Raw genomic sequence first — 14300 nt, forward strand, 5'->3', positions numbered from 1 at the left:
TGTCCCCCCAAAAATCTCATAGTGCTATAACGTAACTGGTCCTGTGTTTAAGCCCCTGCTGATGTATTCGAGGAAATTTTGTGCTTTACTGACCCATGAATTTGGCCTATGTGATTTAGAGACCATTCATTTCTGCCTATATTCTTTGATATTTTTGATATAGTATGCACATTTTTTATAAAGTTGCTTGAGACAATATTGAGAGATTTTTGCTTTAAGCACTCATCTGCTCCTGTATGATGATCTACATCTGAATATACAGCCTCTTTATGACGTCCCACTTAGATTATTGAGTTGTGAATTTTTACAACACACAGATTCTGTTTTCATGCAGCTGTTGCCTTCTGAACAAAGAGATAAGACAGAAAATATGTCTGACCAGCAGAGATTTTTCTATATAGAATATTTTTCAAAGTCTTCCAGGTGGTATCAGTGACTATTAACCCAAAACCTGATAGATGAATAAAAGGAAAAATACTTAAAGAAAGAGCTGAAATTTCACGAGTGAAAGTTTTGTCTGATGATGACATAATGGAAATAATTTGATTTTGGCACATTGCTGCAGAAGTGACAAGAGCCTTTCTCCCCATCGAATGCTGTGTGTGGGTCTGAAGTGCCGGAAGAAGCTTATGCAGTTAGTTCAAAGGTGAGCATGACTATGTTGGATATTGGTGCACTGCCTTTCTCTTTCTATCCTCTGGCATTTGGTACCATGAAAAGGAAAGAAAATGACATCGTTGGAGTGATGAGAATTTCTTCCAGTTTTTTTCTTTCTGCCTAAAGATCTGAAAACTGTGGAGAAGTAGGAGGTTGTTTTCCTTAGCAGGGAATGAACATGCTTCCCCTACTCTGTGATTACCAAGGGAAGGCTTCTCAATTAATTTCTTTCATATCTTTGTTGTCTGGGATTTTATGAGACAAGAAGTAGGCTGCTGTATATCTGTAAGGAAATTTCCCCTCCTTGCTTTCCCAAAACTACATCAGTAATCCTGACTAAGGATTTAAAGAATTAAAAACATAAGTCAAAGAAAAGATTCTGTATAGAATTTGGGTGAAAAAAATAATGCCTTAATGCATGTAATATTGTTCTGATGGGATTGTAAGAGTGTTTGAAGTAAAAGAAGAGAACGATGTGATGAAGTGCACCGATGGCAGGATTGGGCCGAGTCAGGAACTCCCTAGTTGTATACCAGCTGTGCCACTGGTTCCCACCATGGCACTGAGCAAGTCATTTGGTGCCTCTTTGTACCTCATTTTTCCCCATCTGTAAAATGAGGGTAACGCCACCTATATCATTGGAGGATGCAAGTATGAATTAATTAGTAAATATATTTGCAGTGCTTGCATTATTATCTAAGCTAGTAAAAAGCTGGGGTTCTGTAAGAGTTGAGAGAGATTGTGGATTGTGGGCAGGATGTTGCTTCCGCTGACGTTGGCAGTTTTTATGTTGATTTCAGTGGGAGCAGAATGTGTCATGAGTGTGTTCACCAGCAGTTGGTGACTGAACCTCCATGGTATTCTGGTGGCGTGGCATATCTGTCTATTTTAGGCATCTCTGAGAATGTTCCTGATTAGTCATCCTGTCCAGTTGCCAAATGTTAAAATTAATGACTAAAATATTAGATTTGTCTGCAATGCAGCTTAGTAGTCTTCACCAATTCCTAGGTTCAGCTGCAGGTATTCGTGTTGTGTTTTGTGGATGTTAGTTATGATTTTAATTAGTTCTTCCATGTTCATTATTGGCCAGAGGTTTTTTGCAAGCAATGGGTTTCCCACAGTGCTGTGAACTCAGTCAGGTTTAATTTGGTTCTCCCAGTAAGGAATTCAAGTTCAAGAATGCTCTTCCCCTTGCTCACAAGAGCTTAAGACTGGACTGTCAGTGTTAGCATACCTGTTGATCACAACTATTGTAGAGGGATGGAGAGGCATTTTTAAGATGGCCCTGTCATGGCCCAAAAAGCTTTTTAGAGATTAGAACCAGCACTCCCAGTGCTAGCCCATAGGTGGCCCTACACAGGAATATTCCCTCCAAAACATATTAATAGGGGGCCCTAAGCAATTGCTTATTCTGCTCATGCCTAGTGTCAGCTTTGACAACCAGAACCTTGCATTGTATCCTGCAACAAATAAGGAATCAGTGGATCTAATTTAAAAAGAACCCCCTTCTTCTGTCAATGAAGAATTTAAAATACAGCCATTGTCTATATAGGGAAAGCTTACAGTGTGTTGTGGTCTACTACATAAAGCAGCCAGCAGAGCGAGTGCCAGTTAACTAACAAATTGCATCTATAGAGCTACGCTGGTATTTTTAACATCCTTTTGGATACTTGTGTGCAAACAAGGGAAAGAAAAAAACAGATCTATTTTAGTTTTAGCCCCTTTGCAAATGCAGAATTGGCAGTGTTTGACAAATGAAAAAGGACAATCTTCGTTCAATCTCCTACTCCTAAGAATACTTTCTTGTAGTGTTTTCCCCCAAGAAATGAAATTGGGGGGGGAGTGTTTGAATATATACAGATGGGGGTGAGGGCTGACAAGGGTTGAGACCATGAAGGCAAAGGTAGGGTGTATGGCATCATAGTAAAAACTGAAAAATGTTTCATGACCATTTTATTAAATATATAACTCATGTTATAAAATCCTCACAGAAATTAAAGTTGGCTATTCAAGCCTACTATGAAGCACTTCAAAATTACAACAAGAAAACAAGACATGTTTCTTGAACAACTCTGTTACTGAACTTCTTGAATGCAGTGTATTCATATTTGGTGGCTTCTTGTGTATCTGTTACTTCCAGTCCTTCATGATATGCTCCCGATCAGGCAGAAGGTGACTTCGTTCAGACCTCAAAATCCTATTCGATACGGAAAAATAATGCTCAACTGTAGCTGTTGTGACTGGGAGTAGCAAGAGATGAATTTCTACTTCTTTCATCCCAGGAAACAGCACAAAGGTTGGGTCGAACCACTGGTGGTGATGAAGAAGAAGTTGGAAGTTAAATCTTCATATGTTCGTCATGTGATGTTCCACTCTGGGTTCATAATTCTCTATTCTGTCCTGATCACGTAGCAGCTTCATTGCTGGTATTACCTAACTCCTCTCAACTGTAGGTGTTTTATAAGACAGGCATCTGTAAAAGCTACATAGAGGTTGAATAGAATCCAGCAATCTCTATTGTATTTTTGTAAGAATCAAGTCAGTGTATTTTTCAGCTGGTTTAACAAACACTTTCTTGTCCTCTTCACTTAAGGATTCAGTATAAATACCTTTATTAGTCAACTTCTGTAGTGAAGTCTTTGCTTCTTCCAGTATGTTTTCAAAGGATATCTCTCTGATTGATTGATCCAAGAGTAGCTTCTATTGCTGGACAAAGATCTACTACTGTTGTAGCAGATTCCTGGATGGCATTGTTTAATAACCCAAGTGGTTTCAACAGTAGACTTACAAGAGAGAGAATGGCAATAGTCTTCTCTGAACTCAGTAACAAAAGTAGTCTGCCAGCTGCACTAGTTAGAGCTGGCCTATCTCTGTAGATACTTTACAAAGCCAGTAATAACGGTTGCAGTAATTTTAAGACAACAGCCAGGGATCGCTCATGAGAAAAGCCAGCAGGTTTTCCCAGGTTGGACTAATTTGAACTTCAGTCCTAGTGTATCTTCTATTTTTTTCCCAAGACATTCAGTCGTTTTGGACTCTTTCTGAAAAAAAGAGTATAATAGCCATTAAATTTATGGCTTTTTAATGTCTTTTGAAGATTCTGCAGTTCATATTAGTGCTAGTTGGAGTAGATGGCCTCTGCAGTGTGTATAGGAGAGAATAGGGTTACACATTTCTATGAGAGAAGTTTGCAGCTCCATCAAATGCACAAGCAGCCATCTGTTTGGGGTTCAGTTTATAAGCATTTAACTCTTCTAAGATGTCACAGATGCAGCTGCTGTCATCTATAACCTGAACATCTAGAATGCATCTACTAGGCTACTGGATAACATACGCAATGACTTAATATCTGATGCCTATTTAGCCAGGTATTCACATTTTTTTGAATGCAGTGAGAGAGTACTTAACTTTTTCAACTACTGAGTCTTTCACTGTTGAACCACATGCTTCTAGCCAGTCAGTTGATTTTTTTTGCAGAAAGATAATGAGCATTTGCCAGTCTTGTTCAGAACCAGTATCCAACTTCAGGATTAATAAGTGACAATGCACTTAACATTGGCTTACAGTTTGTAGTGTGTGGTATCTCTTTCTTAAATAGAAGGTATGATGCAACAGCCGTGTTGGTTCACATAAACTGTGCTGTCTCTCTAGCATTCTTAACAGCCTCATTAAGTACTTCTAAAATTGGCTTTGACAGTGACTGGTTTATAAGGCTTTCTTTATGTCAATGCAGTCCAGAGGCATGGTGTCTTGCAGTCTTTTCGTGTAGGTTGTCAATATTGGCTTAGCTGATCAGTCTGGCAAACCAAGCTCCTCCACTTTTACTATATAAATTCATGATATGCCCACATCTTGAATACTGCATGCAGTTCTGGTCACCCCATCTCAAAAAAATATATATTGAAATTGGAAAAGGTACAGAGAAGGGCAACAAATATGATTAGGGATATGGAACATAGAGGAGTACAAGTGGAGAGACTAAAAAGTGTGGGACTTTTCAGTTGGAAAAGAGCTGACTCGGAGAGGATATGATAGAGGCCTATAAAATCTTGACTGGTGTGGAGAAAGTGAATAAGGAAATTTTATTTACCCCTTCACTTAATACAAGAACTAGGGGTCACTCAATTAAATTAATAGGCAGCAGGTTTAAAACAAATGAAAGGAAGTATTTCTTCACATAACACATAGTCAATCCATGGAACTTTTTGCCAGGGATGTTGTGAAGGCCAAAATTATAACAGGGTTAAAAAAAGAACTAGATAAGTTCCTGGAGGTTTGGTCCATCACTGGCTATTAGCCAAGATGAGCAGGGATGCAACACTACGCTCTGAATGTCCGTAGCCTCTGTTCATCAGGAGCTATGAGTGGATGACAGGATATGGATCACTTGATGATTGCTTGTTCCCTCTGAAGCATCTTGCATTGGCCACTGTCAGAAGACAGTATACTGGGGTAGATGGACCATTGGTCTGATCCAGTATGGTGGTTCTTACATAAAAATTAAATTATAATAATAAAAAAGTTTAGTACAGAAACTCCCCAAATTAACGACCTCTCGAGATAGCGATGATGTGAGATAAAGACCTTGGCAAATAATGCATTTTTAAAATGTTGGCCTATTAGGAAATATATATTTATATATGTTTCTCAGTCACAAATCTAGCATTCTGGAGTGAAGTCAAAATATAGTCCAACAAACAAATATTCCTTTAATCTGTTACTCTCTTCTCCCTCCACCGCACCCCATTCATAGTTGTTGTTCTTGATCAGTGGAGACCCAGAGTACAGAAATGCTTTTGTGACCAGTTCAGTCACAGAGACCACCTTGGGACTGTCACCTGATGTGCTGAAATTACCTCTGAGCCCATTTTCCCTGTCAGCTTGGGACTCCAGAACCCTGCCTTGTTGAGCCAGACACTCTAGTCTGCTGCAACACCGACTCAGGGTCTGGACCATGCTCGCAAAGCTGCAGACTTTAACCAAAAACAGCTCAGCAGGTTACCTCTCCAGCGTGTGTCCTGTGAGACCCCAGCCTCCATTCTTCCTGGGCTGGCCTACATGTACACGGGAAGGTTTGCAAGTAAACAGAGCCCTTTACAGTTCATTGATTCTGAAGCATCCTTAATGGCTTCCACTGAATATGTTTACATCAGTAATACAAGTTTATATCTTATTCTTCTGACTCCAGACATAGAAATAATATATGCAAACACAGTCAGTAGAGTATAAGCTTTGTAATGATACCTTACAAGAGATCTTTTGTGTAAAGCACATTTCAGTTACATCATATTCACATTCATAAGCATATTTTCATAAGGCATATGGGGTGCAATGTCACAGCTTTCACATGAGTTCACCTCCCACCCTGAGTGCTGTTGGAGGAGAAGGCACCTTGCTCTTCTTCCAGCACCCCGCCACTTGCTCTGGCCATTCGCTCTGGCTGTTGTTCATCGTGCCACCGTTCACTCCACCGCTCCATCCCTGCAGTGTCGCCTTCTGCAGCCATTTGCCACTGTGACCTCTGCGAGTCGGTCTCTCGAAGTTCCACTGAGCTTTCAGTGATTTCAACTCTCAGTGGGGGTCCCTCACTGCTGGTGCAGGCTGGTCTGTCTCTTCCACAGAAAAATTGTTGCGCAGTAGGTCTAAGCACTTAGACCAGATAATCAGTGATTTCAGCTCCAGTGGTCACTTAACAAACCAAAAGACTCTCTATGGAGCCTATCAGCTCTAACTTTTAACAGGGGAGAGTGGCAGGTCAAATAGTGCCTGTGACTCTTGGGCAGAGCCCACACCACCAAGCAAAACACTGTGCCCCACCCTCTCTCTTTCTCCACTAGGATCTGACAGCCGAACCTCCTGCTTAGGGAGTGCAGTTCAGTTGAGGGTGACGAGTGCATAATTTGTAATGAAAGAAGTGCCAGGGCTCAAGCAAGTTTGTTACTTTCATAACTGATGTGGGAATCCCAGAGGCTCCAGGGCTATGAACTGTCACGCCCACAGATGCTGGGGCTCAGCCCTGGCATTCCCTAGCACAAATTAAGCACTGAGGGAGACCCCCTCATTCCAGCAGGCTAAGTACAGTTCTGCTGCCCTTAACTCATGCAATAAAGATAACATTTCATGACTCCCATATTCAGTATTAAAGTGATTTGTAACCCAACACTTGGCCAACACAGCTCTGTCCGCTGGATACCTAGGTAGAGTAGGTATGTTCGTGTAAATACAGTCTGGTCCTGAAGCCTTTCCATCCACCCCCTGGCTCTTCACTATCTGTCAAGGGAGAGCTCACTCGGGCCTTGCTTACAAATCATAATTTGAAATTATTAGGTTGGCCAATATAGCCAAAACAAATGCGCCAACATTGTCATAAACAACAACTTTATGAGGAAACTAGTCTTTGTTCATACTTTTCAAACCCATTATGTTTTCTCAGGTACAAGTATTTTATCATATACTGCATATGCTATTAAATGTTGTATTAATTTATTAATCATATTAATGTTTCAATTTCAATTCAAATTTCCAACTAATGACTAAATTGGCAACGCTGCATGTAATGGTTGGCCACTGGGTGGGGTATTAGGGAAATTCAGGAGGGGTGTAGGGAAATCCCTGCCTGTGAGTGTAGTGCTTACTGTCCATTAATTGTCTCACTCTGAGGAAGCACTGGGTGGTGGTGGTGGTGGTGGTGGTATGTTTATTATTTGTATTGCCATAGCAACTTGGAGCCCTAGTTCTAGGTCCCAGATTCTTTGTGTCAGGGGCTCTACAAACACTGCACAAAGAGACAATGCCTGTCTTGAGGGACTTACAATCCATGCTTGGTGCTAAAAGTTTTAAGGATCAGACCCTTAAAAAGGACAAATTACAAACAATGTAGGGTCATATGCATGTACTGTGAAAGAATTTTCTAACACACAGTTATTTCTAAAACATTTCCTCCAATAGTTCAAAGGCAATTATTGCCATGGAGAACTAGGGGCCTGATTCTTCAAACTTCTGCATACTTAGTCCTATAGAAAGGTCTGCAGCAGTATTCAGTACCAAAGCCAAGCAATTTACGCCTTCTAAAAAGGAAGCTGGTTTTGAATATTCTAAAAACACAGATGTGTCTTAAAATTTTCCTAAAGAATGAGAAGCACTTATGTTTCCCACGTTCAGCTTTCTCAGCAGAAGCCTAACTATGGGCTGGATCCAACGCCCATTGAGCTCAAGAACTTTTTGGGTGAGGCTGTTTTCAACAGTGAAGGTAATTTGTTCATATTTGACCAAGGGGTGTGATAAATTCTCTATCATGTGGAGTCTTTCACTCAAAATGGGATTTTTTTTCTAAAAAATATGCTCTCGTTCAACATAGGCTCAATGCAGGAATTATTGGGTAAACTTCTTTGTCCTGTATTATGTGGAAGGTCAGACTAGATGACTGTAATGGTCCCTTCTGGCCTTAAAATCTCTGTGTGCATACGTGCACACTAAAGCTTACCTTTCAGTTAATAAGATCTTTCAGCTCAAAAGGTAATTTTGTTCATAAAGTAAATAATGAAAGTGCCTTCTCAACCATAAATAAAGTATTATGCTGGCACAGTTCTAAATAAATAAATAAAAAGAACCTGTTAGTGCTGTGGCCCCTTTTGAATGTGGCTAATGGAATATTGCAGGCTTCTGGTTAGAAAATACTGAAGGCAATGAAAGAAATATAATTGGAGTTGGAAGGATTCAGTTAACAATTTCAACAGACACAAAAACATGTCTCCCTCAAATATTATTTATTTTTTCTTCCTATCTTATTTCTGTAAATGTCAATTATGGACATCCTCTTTCATTGGTTCTGAACTGCAGAAGGAAATAGTCAGTTGCTAATATTGGGTGCACATTATCTAATCTTCCTTATAAGCCTAGCTTTTCCATACTGCTGGATTGCTCATAAATTATCAAGATTGAAAAGTCTCTGCTTAGTGTGGCTGAAATAGCAGGGGTGTTCCTAGGTCATGACTGTTGTGCATTAACAGAGCAGTGTAGGGTAGTGGGGAAGTCTCTAAAACATCTGCCTGTCACATTGGGCTCTATTTTCAAAATATAAACTCTATTTGTTTTATTTTGAGCTCAAAAATTGCACAAGCAACTCTTGTACATATACAAATTGTGTCCTGGTTGCCCTTCGAAAATTTGGCTCACTGTCTAGTTCTAACAGTTGCCCTTTTACGCTCATAAGCATGACACTTACAGAAAAGACTTGCAGAATTTAATAAGGAATGGTAACCTTTTTACAGAAATTTTAAACCAAACCATAGTATTCTATAGCAGGGATATAATCTCTAGTCAATTCTCTAGGTTGGTTACAGAGCCATAGAAAATACATAATTCCTTACTGCATTCATAGCTTTTTGGAGCAGCTTCTATAGAAACCTATTTAATTTCTGTAGAAACCTCTTAATGGTATCCCTGTATAAATTTAAGAGCATTTTTCCATAGGGCATGCATCACATCCCCATTAATTTTGCCTTAAAATTAAAAAAAGAGTTGGTGCTTTAATACACTGGAAGAAGACTGAGAGGTGGAATCAGATGAAAGAATTTTTATAAAGTCACACTTGGACAAAGGTTAAATGTTTAAAAGAGAGGGTGAATGATAGATTTGCATATAATACAGAGAAGAGACCAGGTATGGCTTTTCATGTGAGTTTAAATGCCACTAGAGAATAAAAATTTAAAGTTTCAACAGTGTTTAAGCTTAGAGACTGAAAGAAAGGAGGCATGGTAGAAAGGACGATCCTTTCTTGGAAAAAGAACAAAAAGAGAAGTGAAATGTCTTAAATTTGCCATTCTCTAGTTCCATAATATCCGTTTTATCCAGACTCAATGAAACCTTGTTAAGAGGCTTCTTCTTTTTCTCTTTATGAAACATCATAAAGCAAAGTAATTAAGATTTTCAGTTCCTGGAGGGAAAAAAAGGGTCATGGGTTTCTTTTAAAATGTTTGCTTATTAATAGGGCCCACCAAATTCATGGTCCATTTTGGTCAATTTCTTGGTCGTAGGATTTTAAAAATAATAAATTTCATTATTTCAGCTATTTAAATCTGAAATCTCATGGTGCTGTAATTATAGGGGTCCTGATCCTAAAAGGAGTTGTGGGTCGCAAGGTTATTGTCGGGGGAGTATTGTTGGGGTACAGCTACCCTTACTTCTGTGCTGCTGCTGGGGACAGCGCTGCCTTCGGGCAGAGCCGCCGCAAGCAGCAGCGCAGAAGTAAGGATGGCATGGTATAGTATTGCCACTCTTACTTCTGTGCTGCTGCTGCCTGCAGAGCTGGGCCATTGGCCAGCAGCCACCGCTCTCCAGCCACCCAGCTCTGAAGGCAGCACAGAAGTAAGGGTGGCAATACTGCAACACCCCCCCCCCATAATCATTGAACCCCTCCCCTTACAACTGACCCCTCTGTAACTCCCTTTTGGGTCAGGACTCCCAATCTGAGAAATGCTGATCTCCCCCATGAAACCCCTATAGTATTGGGTAAAAGCACACAAAGACCAGATTTCACGGTCTGTGACGTGTTTTTCATAGCCGTGAATTTGGTAGGGCCCTACTCATTAATAATTGTTGAGGACTGTGAAAGTAGCTATTGATTCTGAACCTTTCTGCAACCAAAAAAGCAGGAAAAAAGTAAACAATTATCTTCTTTAAATTATTTAAATATGTAGGTATTAAATAGTAAAGCATTTCAAGGTTATATTATTCAACATTTAAGTTCACACTTGAAATATATTTTGCCTTATAATTATCCACAATAGATATTACATTTATAACCTAACTATAACTGCACTCTCTTGTATGTTTTGCTAACACCTCAAGGTTTAGTAAAAATTAAAAATGGTTATAAAGGTGTTTTTATAATGCACATTGTCCTGCTAACAGAAGTTAAAGATTGTGACACAGAGAGAAGGGAAAATATTACTTCTGCAAATTTGTGTCTAATTTTCTGTCCACTGCCACGCCTATGTTTCTTTCAGAATTTCATAATTTGGAGCGGTAACTCCTTCTGTGTGTACCTTGATCATATTTAGGCTTGACAGACTGTTATTTTATAGTTTTTTTTTTAAATAATTTTGATGGATAATGTCGTTTGTTCTTAAACTTTTAAAAAGTTTAAATCTATTTACATTTTCAGAGTTGTGCAAAATTATTAAAACTAGCCTGGACAAAACCTAGGAACATGTCTTGCAGGAAAGGAATCCTGCATTTTCAAGGAGATGACCCTTAAATCTTTTTTGTCTCAGGATAAAAAACAAACAAATCCTGCAGCAACGAGTCTCAGAGCCTGGGTCAACTGACTCAGGCTCCCGCTGTGAGGCTGAAAATGGCAGGCAATAGTTTATTTAATGACAATAGACATTGAGATTCATCAAGTGAAAGCTTTATAGCCATTAAAACACAAATTGTCTGCATCACATGTCAAAATATACAAAGAAAATATCCTTAAATCAAACTCTAATAAGCTCTCAAGCAGCATTTTTCTTACTATGTCTCTGTGAATTTCTTTTATTATCAATAGAAATATTTTTCATCCGTTTGTGTGTGCCCGTTTACCAGCACTGACCAACTAAAAATCAAATTCTTCCAAGCCTAATCATATTCAACAATCTCCTATTTCCTTAGGCTAAAATTTTGTGATACTTCCATGTATGTACGTGCACATCCAGTGAAATCCTGACACAGTGGACGAGATCCTCAGATGATATGTGGGGGGTGGGGAATAGGTGAATTTCTGTCATTTGATTCTGGGGTTGGATTGGCTCCTAGCACAAATTAGAGCAGCCAGAGGATTCTCTAACATTAGGGTTACCATACGTCTGTATTTTCCCGGACCTGTCTGGCTTTTTGGTTCTTAAATCACCATCTGGGAGGAAATTTTAAATATCTAAAAACGTCCGGGATTTTGCCATTATTATTTTTCCCCAAAGAAGAGTTGATCATTCAAGAAAGAGAGTGAATGTTGATCATTTGAGGGAGTGTCTGCTTTTTCCCCCTAGCTCCCAGTGCTTGCACTGTGAAACAGCTGTTTCGCACGGCTGGGAGGGAGGGGGAAGAGGGGGAATGCGGCATGCTCAGAGGAGGAGGTGGGACCAGGGTGGGGATTTGGGGAAGAGGTCCAATGGGGCAGGGAGGGGGTGGAGTTGGGGCGGGGACTTTGGCAAAGGGGTTGGAATGGGGGCGTGGAAGGGGTGGAGTTGGGGCGGGGCTGGGGGGGCACGAGCGTGAGCAAATTAACCTGTCAGCCCCTCCCTCTGATCTATCTGCTTTTGAAGAAACTGTGGTATCTATGTGATGAATCTGGTGCCCTGACTGTGCACAGCATGTTCAGTAATACCATTCGGTTCTGTTATAAGCTGCAAATATGGAAAATGCCAGTCTTCATTAAGGTTTTAATTACAGAGAGAGAACAGATTTGGTGTTTAGCTGTGTCTGAGCAACCAATTCCACCAACAGAAAATTGACTGGTTTTGGTATTGAAAAAGAGGTCTGGATCAAGATCCTCCTTATTGCGAGAGAAAGATGATGTGCCCATCTATTGACTTCCGTCCTTGTTTGAAGAACTCTGTCTCCTCTCCTAATCAGTTCTGAAAATGAACCTGTTTATGTGCTTTTCACCTGTGGAATTACACTCAGGATGCTGAAATTAATTGTTAGTAAACCACTGAGGGAAAATCCTATTGTTTGGTAGCCTGGGACAAGCAAAAATGTGGTACATGAAGATGAAACATGATTGCCGCTGCTGACCTGCAGTTGAAAATCCTAAGTGCACTGTTGGCTGGTGCATTGCATCTGATGCTGCAAATGACAGCTACACTGCCAGATTGTGGCAGAAATGGATGAAGTGCATATTCAGCTGCTAATTTCTTTCCTGGCCTTCATATGGCATTTTGGGAAGATTGTACATGGCTTATAGTGGGTTTGTTCTTCCCAAAGCTGAGAATGGGATGCAACTGTCATTTAGTAGGGGAGATCAGGTCCATTTTAAGTGTTTGGTTAGTCACATGAACCAGTCAGTACATCTGGGGTTTCTAATGCAGACTAAGTCAGCAGCTTGTCCTTGAGATGGAAGAGGTTGTAGAAGAAGATTGATTTGCAGATACACCAATACAGGTTTAAGGGGATCTGAAATAAAGAAATAACAGCTAAAATTCGACTATAAAAGACAGCAATAAGAGTAGCGGGGGAGACTATAAAGAGGAGGTAGACGTTGTAACTTCCTTCTAGTCTGATCTTCTTCCTTCCCCCTTGTTTGCATATAGTGTTTTGTTCCATATTCTTTGTTCCTTCCCGGGGGGGGGGGGGGGGCTCGGGCACTAAGAGTGAAAGTTTATGTAGGCAGAATCAGATCTTCCCAACAATGCTGAATTCTAGAAAGCTTGGAGTTTGAAGCTACTGTAAAGTAGTTATTAAAACACGATTTTCATAAATCTAATTTTGTTGTTAGTTGGGGTTGTAATGGAGAGATTTTGTTCATGAACATATTGTGCTACATAAAGATACTGGGGCTCCAGTTCATAATTCTAATCTTTTTTCTTCAAGGGTTAAAAATATCTAAACATAAATGCGCTCATTTGGCTATGTCGTTTCAGTGGATGACACATGCTCAGACCTTTGAGTCTTATTGTCACTGAAGTGAGAGAGAAATCGTATAGTGTTAAAACCTGGGTCTTGGCAACATAAATCCAAGCATATGTCAGATCCTTGAAAAGGAGCTCTAGCTGTGACAACAAGGAAATGTTACTTTTCTTATTTGAAGGGTGAGGGAGAAAGGGAAGGAACTGATTTGTTTGTCCCTAATCAGTTTCTTTCCCTTATAATTTTATTTTCCACACTCCTACATACATAGCCCTTTCAGGCCTTTCTAGAAAGAATCATCAGCAAAAAGGTGTTTTTGAGTATGTGCTTAAGTGTAAACATAATTAAAATAAGAGTGGCTGGACTTTTATTTTGAGGTGCTTGTTTTTCTGGGCTTTAAGCAAGTCCTTGAAATGGGCTTTATTTTGTTTTTTTTAATATTCTTTATGTTGAGTGTCTTTAAGAGTTTGGGCTTCTTTTATGGCTTGGATAAGTGCAGTCACATATGTATCAGTACATAGATGAAGGTTATATTGTGTTTGTAAAGTGTTTTTCTGTAGATCTGAGTATTAGAATTTCCAGGCAATAGGACATTTTAACTATTTACTAAAACACAAAAGATAAAGAAGTTCTATATTTGTCTTTTCTTAATTGGCTTCATCAGAATAATTCAAGAATAACTCCACTCTAATTAGTGGCATTAAATCAGTGTTAAACTGGTGTGAGAGGAGAATCAGATCTTAATTGCCTTTATAATCGTCTGAATCCTTGTGATATCCTCTCTTATTAAATTTAGTATGAAGTCCGCGTGCTCAACCAATATCCTAAAAGGGGTGTTCTTTTACAGAATGTCTGACCCAGAGTATATCAAGGAAATGTATTGGTGTTTCAATGTTCCTGTCTTCTAAGGCTTTCCTAACAGGGTCAGTTTCACTCCTTTTTGCTTGTGTTCCTGAATTTATGTTTTGGGAAAGCTAAGATTCAGTCGCATTTTGTACAGAAGGTATCACTTGCCTAACAACTGCTAAAATTATTTC

General features: G+C 39.6%; 1 protein-coding gene across 3 annotated transcripts in view; it reads left to right on the top strand.

Moving 5' to 3' along the window:
- Window positions 1-14300, top strand: part of APBA1 (amyloid beta precursor protein binding family A member 1) — a 141025-nt gene that overhangs the window by 39603 nt on the left and 87122 nt on the right. Inside the window, exon 1 of one of the 3 annotated variants that reach the window (XM_043515570.1) lies at window positions 566-646. The exons of the other annotated variants lie outside the window; for them this stretch is intronic. The gene's annotated coding sequence lies outside the window, so the exon portion shown is untranslated. Of the gene's footprint in view, window positions 1-565; window positions 647-14300 lie in introns of those variants that run through there. 3 annotated transcript variants of the gene reach the window in all.

Source organism: Dermochelys coriacea, chromosome 5, assembly GCF_009764565.3.
Source record: "Dermochelys coriacea isolate rDerCor1 chromosome 5, rDerCor1.pri.v4, whole genome shotgun sequence".
NCBI classification, from domain to species: domain Eukaryota; kingdom Metazoa; phylum Chordata; order Testudines; family Dermochelyidae; genus Dermochelys; species Dermochelys coriacea.